This window comes from Octopus sinensis, linkage group LG9, assembly GCF_006345805.1.
Source record: "Octopus sinensis linkage group LG9, ASM634580v1, whole genome shotgun sequence".
Classification (NCBI taxonomy): Eukaryota; Metazoa; Mollusca; class Cephalopoda; order Octopoda; family Octopodidae; genus Octopus; species Octopus sinensis.
The window spans coordinates 56,594,562-56,602,061 of record NC_043005.1 but is presented as its reverse complement, the minus strand read 5'-3'; the positions used below and the strand labels follow the sequence as shown (position 1 = coordinate 56,602,061).

Genomic DNA, 7,500 nt, shown 5'->3' with positions numbered 1-7,500 from the left:
ATTTTTATATTTATATTTTTATTTGTATATGATACTTATATATTACTGAATTTTTAAATTTCTAATATGTCGGACTGTATAGATATAAACTAGTATATAAGATTTGCATGTGTTTGGTCTATCTTTGAATTTTGTGGTGTTCCTGTAGGTGTTGCTCCTATTGCCTCCCCTTAGATAAAAAAGTGTATACATATATATAGTTTTTATTCTTATCAGAAGTGACTGACTTGTATACCTGACTCACAAAACATGTGAACTGTTTTGAGCATTCTACTTTCATTTACATTACGAAAATCCACGAAACAAAAAATATATGGAACTGTACCACATTTCTAATCATAATCGTATTACATATATGTTTAGTTTCAGTCAGGAATGAAACACTTGAAGCGCTATGTGATGCTGAAGCTCCCTATGTCAATCCAACAACTTATTAACAAGTTGCGCGTTAGAAATTTTTCGTTATCGAAATTTGAACTTATAGTAGTGAGCCACTGCAGTAAGAATTCATAACGTATTAACAAATCCAGCCCGATTCCATACCTTTGTTTCTAATAGAGCAGTCATAGGCATTCTTCGACCGCTGTACGCCTAACGAAAAATTATTTTGAAAAATAACGATGAGTTATGAATCATACGACCCACTTCTCGAAGAGCGTTGCTCATACTTGTAATAGATGATCCCTTAAAACGTGATGAAGTAGTTGATGCACATCCCATTACTGAGTGAGATCAGTATTTCCTCTATTGACTACCCCATGTCTAGAATGGAAAACCTTTATTGCGGAAGAACTTTGGAAAGAGTGACCTTACTGTTGACAGCGTATCTACTTCACGAACATTGTCGTGATAACATTTATGACAATCATATCAACACGGACGTTGATTATTATTATTATTACTAGCTGGCCCAGTGCCGTCAAAAATGACGGCTAATTGTAGTATTTTATATATAAATAAGGTACAAAACCAAGGTTTTAGTTTAATAATTCTTTTATTACCAATTTTTTTTTTTTGTGAAAAATCTATTCGCAACATAACATTCCTTGATAGCTTGTTTCATTTAAAAGAATTTTAAAGTTTTCCTTCCTTCTTGTACGACTTAAGGCTGGCCGTGATTAAATATGGGAGCTGGCAAGTAAATACCGACTTTTTCGAAGCGACGTTTCCTTTCAGTTGCGGTCTTCATTACCGAAACCAACCTAAACTCATACGACTTAAAGCCACAAAAAGCAGTCCGTGACATAGTTGATGTAAAAACTCCTTATTCAAAATTTATTACACAAATTTCTTAATATAAATGAATTAGGCACATGTATGAATTGCTAAATGGTTATTTATAATATACATTTCAACTGCGGTCATTTTATATTCTTGAATAATTATTTTCTCTAATGAGTTTATACGTATGTGTTTGTGTAGATATGTGTGATTGTAATAATTATTTGTAACACAACAGATAGGATAAAGATGGTAAATCAAATTAACACACTTCTTATTGTTATCTAGTGGTTGAATTTTGAGATGTAACATCATCGTTTATTACTGAAATAACGCTGGTTAGTTTATCTATAGTTACTGAAAGAACACTGGGTAAATATTTCTTAATATAAATAAACTAAGGGCATGTATAAACAGTTAAATTAAAATGTGTATTTATAATACATCTTTCAACTACAGTCATTTTATATTCTTGATACACCCAGGCAATAATTATTTTCCCTAATGAGCTTGTATATGTTTGTGTAGCTGTGTGTGATTGCAATAATTATTTGTAACACAACAGCCAGAATATGGATGGTAAATCAAATTATTACACTTGTCAATGTTATCTAGTGGTTGTCTTTTGAGATGTGACACTGATCATCGCTCGTTACTGAAAGAACGCTTGTTCACACACACAAACATTCACATACTTCTCTTGTACACGCACACGCATACACACATATATTGAAACAGAATTGAAACGCTGTTTGATTTTTCTTTTCAGTGTTGAGTGCTCACCATCCCACTTTCATTGCACACACACACGCACAGCTGTATTTCGCCCGACGCTACGTTCTGAGTTCAAATTTCGCCAAGTTCGACGTTGCCTTTCATCCTTTCGGGGTCGATAAATTAAGCACCAGTGAAACACTGGGGTCAATATAATCGACTCAATCTGTTTGTCTGTACTTGTTTGTCCTGTCTGTGTTTAGCCCCTTATGGGTAGTAAAGAAATAGGTATTTCACCCATTGCGACGTTCCGAGTTCAAATTCCGCCGAGGTCGACTTTGTCTTTCATCCTTTCGGAGTCGATTAATTAAGTACCAACTGAACGCTGGGGTCGATGTTATCGACTTGTCCCCTCACAACCAAATTTCAGGCCTTGTACCTTGGATAGAAAGGATTTGTTACCGCGCCGGACAAAATGCTTAGTGGCGTTTCGCCTGGCTCTACGTTCTGATTTCAAATTTCGCCGAGGTCGACTTTGCCTTTCAATCCTTTTGAGGTCGACAAAGTAATCAATAAAGTATATAATATATAATTTAATTATATATATGTACGAGCGAAACGCACCCCGCGTCCAATGGACGGTGCTGAGTTGTCAAACATTTAAACCAAATTTTCTCTAAACAATTGTCCGACCGTCTCATAGGCCACCCCTTTGAGAAACACTGATTTAACCTAAATTTGAGACACCGTGCATTTTTTCGCGTACGCGTAGTATCGATCGCAACAGCTGATGTACTTGCACGTACAAATGCACGTTCCCACGGCTTTATCGATCGCATTCTCACCTGGAATCGATTTTTGTAATTTTTTCAAGACTTATACACGCCCTGATACCGTCGGTATCTACATATCAAATTTGAGCGCAATCGGATGGAGGATGCCCGAGATCTTAGAAGACACAGACAGACAGACAGACAACGGATTTTATATAATAGATGTGAATGTGTGTGTGTGTGTGTGTGTGTGTTTGCGAGTGCGTGTATGCATGTATTGATCAATATGTGTGTATGCATATAAGGTAAAAAAAAAACCCTGTAGACTACGATAGTCACTGAGATAGAAATAATATTTTAAAATTTCTTTTTGTGTGGTTTGGTTTCAAATGATCCACAGCCTGGTACTGGTTCTCAGTTCAGTCGTTGGGGCCCCTGATGTTTAGCAAAGAATCTCAAATTTATTCAGCTATAATCTCCACCAAACCAAAGTTTAAGAAGTAAAACAGCCGTCTGTACTAAATGAAGGCAATATATCTATTTTGTCTGTATTATGGTAATTATACGTCATGCTTCACCAGCCGTGTGCATTCTCGTCCTTTATAAACGAATTACATGGTTCATCTCTCTCACTCTCTCTCACTCACACACGCAAACACACTCTCTCTCTCACATACACACACAAACACTCTCTCTTCTTTAGTTCTTTTTATCAAGAGTTAGATTAAGGAAGTGTACGGGGGTTAACCGTAGAATTTTTGACAACCACTGTGAAATAAAAACACGTTCGTACTTGTTCGTACGTCTCCACCTTCTCATAGCCTGTTGCTGTCATTTCTCTCTACCCTCTCTCTCCCTTCTTGCCATTTAACTCTTCTCTATATTACGCGTTAAGATACTCTCTGATGGACAAACAGACAGACACTCAGATTACTTTGTAAGAGTTGGTGTCATAAAATTAAATTGTTCAAATATTTTGCAAATGAAACAATTGACATCATGAACTAATGATTAAACCATTGCACTAATGTTGTCTCCTTACTGCATAAGTATTATTAATTGCCGTATGTCCCGACCTTGACGACGCTGTTTGTTTTTTCTTCTTCCGTCCCCAAAATACATCTCGAAAGCTTATTGTGCTTCGTAAAGGACGAAGCTGACAATTTTCATAAACCAATTTGAAACGCTGATGAAGATTAGCCTGGCCAAACTTACAAGGCTTCCGTTCTGAATAAAACTGAAAGAGAAATATCTTTTTTTACTTGTCTCAATCTTTGGGCTACGACCATACTGGGGCACCGCCTTAACCCCTTACCCGGCAGAAACGAATATATGCGTTTTGACCGAAATCGTTTTTTCTATCTCTGGCGAGTTAACTCGTCAAAAGATAGACTCGCCAAAATCGACAGCAAACAAGTTCCTTCGTCTATTATAAACTCTTTTTTGACATATACGAGTATATTCGCTCACTTTATACGTCTGGCAGTGACGATTTCTGCCACCTTTCGCTTGAGTAAGGCATTGAAGACCGAGTATGATTTAGTCACCTGGAGACAGTCGAAGGGTTGGAAGGCACATTTTATGAATAGAAGTTTTCACTTTATTTTGTCTCTCTTTTTTGTCATTACTAACAGTTTTGAAGTAATAAAATCAACAGAAGTAAACAATCCTGTTTTGATCAGTCATTCTAAATTTGGAAAATAAGATAACCAAATAAAATAACATGATTTTTTGTAAAAGTAATATGATTTATGAAAAAAACGGGTTAGCTCGTTTCTGCCCAAAGCGGTAATTTAAAATCAATATTATTGAATTAAAATTCATAATAAATAAGGTTTGAAATATACCTCGAAATCACCATTCCAAACATAGTAAAATAAAACAATTAAAAAATATGTCTGAAAAAATACATTTATTTTCAAAATAATTGTTGGGTAAGGGGTTAAGAGGTTTTATTTGAATAAATCGACCCCAAGCACTTCTTTTTCTTTTTAAGTTTGGTACTTATTTTACCGGTCTTTTTTGTTGAACTGCAATGAACAAGATCTATACATCGTTAATCTACTAGAAAAACATCATGGTAAATAATATAAAAACACGAAGGCCTTGTTTTTATGTTTAACATTTTTTCTCGAGATTTTCTGGTCAAAATTAAGATACATTTTCGCTGTCGGGACGTCTTCATTATATATAGTATGTTGTTTTCGTGCGGTATGGTTTTATTAGTTAATTTTCTTTTCTTATAATAATTTTTGGTGCCTATGAGTGAGGGCGCATGGCTTAATGGTTAGAGTATTTGACTCACGGTCATGAGATCAAGGATTCGTTTTTGGACTGAGCGGCGCCTAGTGCTACACACTTGCTGTTCCAGGCTGGAGAGTATGTAGGTGTTTATGTTCGCTGCTATACAGGCAACTAAAATAGTTTACGAAAGTATGGCACATGTTACCAAGTCATATTCATTTGAGAGACCTGGTGATATTTCATTAATGTACATTATTGTACACCAGTCTACTTGTTATCTTATCACTAGTCTGGCAATTACGGAGAAGGCAATGTTTCGTTGAAGAGGTCTGATATGACTGAAACATGTCCAGAGTTGTCTCTCATGCTTGCAAAAGCAAGTTAAAGGTAATTCGTTGATTATCAAATACAACAGTATCCAACTGTTGTTAGACTATTCTTTTTAAAGAATTGTTACCTTGAAAGAAAGAGAAAGCGGGGTAAGAGATATGAATAAATGTGGTAGAACACCAGAAATGGTAAAATGGAGTATTAGATATGTTACCAAATTTAGTTTCACTCGTCAACGAACGGGTTTGCCTTTTATTTTACAGAGGTCAAAAACAATAAATGCGAAAGGCCATATCACGTTGAAAGCACCGGTTCTTATCCGATCTCCGAAGCTAAGCAACGTCGAGCCTAGTTAGTACTTAGATGGGTGACCGCTTGGGAAACCTAGGTGCTGTAAGCGTCACATATTTTACTTATAGGCGTAGGAGTGGCTGTGTGGTAAGTAGCTTGCTTACGAACCACATGGTTCCGGGTTCAGTCCCACTGCGTGGCGCCTTGGGCAAGTGTCTTCTACTATATCCTCGGGCCGACCAAAGCCTTGTGAGTGGATTTGGTAGAGGGAAACTGAAAGAAGTCCGTCGTATATATATATATATATATATATATATAATGTGTGTATGTTTGTGTGTCTGTGTTTGTCTCCCCAACATCGCTTGACAACCGATGCTGGTGTGTTTACGTCCCCATAACTTAGCGGTTCGGCAAAAGAGACCGATAGAATAAGTACTGGGCTTACAAAGAATAAGTCCCGAGGTCGATTTGCTCGACTAAAGGCGGTGCTCCAGCATGGCCAGAGTCAAATGACTGATCAAGTTCTGTTGTGATGATAGACATAATACCTTTATGGGATTAAAAAGTAGACTCATCGAACTCTTACATCGAGTAACGCATCTCGTGAGCAAGGTAGAAGGCGTTTGGAGTCTCGCGTGTTGGTAGTTGGAAGTTGCATCTCGTGAATACATTACTTACTTCCGCTTCGCTAAAATCATATATATATCCGCAACACAATCATATAAAAAATTATCTTTTAACTCTGAGGGATGGGATGTATAAAATTAATCTGAATCTGTATACAAGGACGTCAATTCAAGTGAATACTATGAATTTGTTACCATGTAACAAATAGGCGCAGGAGTGGGTATGTAGTAAGTAGCTTGCTTACCAACTTACCAACCACATGGTTCCGAGTTCAGTCCCACTGCGTGGCACCTTGGGCAAGTGTCTTCTGCTATAGCTTAGGGCCGACCAATGCCTTGTGAGTGGATTTGGTAGACGGAAACTGAAAGAAGCCCGCCGTATATATATATATATATATAAAAAAGGAGATGTGGAACACGAGTTGTGATATATAAAAAAGGAAATGAAGAAAATGCTGACAAAATAATAAAATGCTGACAAAATAAAGTTTTTTCTTCTAGGAAAAAACTTTTGATAAGCATAACAAATGCGCAACCGGTAAAAAGAACTTTACCTAATTAAATTACTTAAATTATTTTGTCAGCATTTTCTTCATTTCCTTTTTATATATATATATATATATATATATATATGTATGCGTGTGTATATGTTGTGTATCTGTGTTTGTCCCCCCAACATCGCTTGACAACCGATGCTGGTGTGTTTAGGTCCCCGTAACTTAGCGGTTCGGCAAAAGAACGATAGAATAAGTACTAGGCTTTCAAAGAATAAGTCCTGATTTCATTTGACTAAAAGGCGGTGCTCCAGCATGGCCGCAGTCAAATGACTGAAACAAGTAAAAGTGTAAAAGTGTATGTATCTTCGAAACTTTGGCACAGGGTCAGCAAGTTCGAAGAAGGGGGCGAGTCGATTGCATCGAAGTCAGTGCTTAACCGTAGTACTTTTTTTTATCGATACCGAAAGGATAAAAAGCAAGGTCGACCTCAAAACGTAAAAACAGACGAAATGCCGCAAAGCAGTTTGTCCGGCGCGCTAACGATTCTGTCAGCTTCCCACCTTGTGCTTTTTTTACTCTTTTACTTGTTTCAGTTATTTGACTGTGGCCATGCTGGAGCACCGTCTTTTAGTCGAGCAAATCGACCCCAGGACTTATTCTTTGTAAGCTCAGTACTTATTCTATCGGTCTCTTTTACCGAACCGCTAAGTTACAGGGACGTAAACACACCAGCATTGGTTGTCAAGCGATGTTGGGGGGCAAATACAGACACACAACACACACACGTACACACACACACACACA

General features: G+C 37.1%; 1 protein-coding gene and 1 pseudogene across 1 annotated transcript in view; both read left to right on the top strand.

The window, feature by feature from the left end:
- Positions 1-7,500, top strand: part of LOC115215734 (dual specificity tyrosine-phosphorylation-regulated kinase 4) — a 164,727-nt gene that overhangs the window by 2,003 nt on the left and 155,224 nt on the right. The gene's annotated exons all lie outside the window — the stretch shown is intronic.
- Positions 5,564-5,682, top strand: LOC115215978 (annotated as a pseudogene).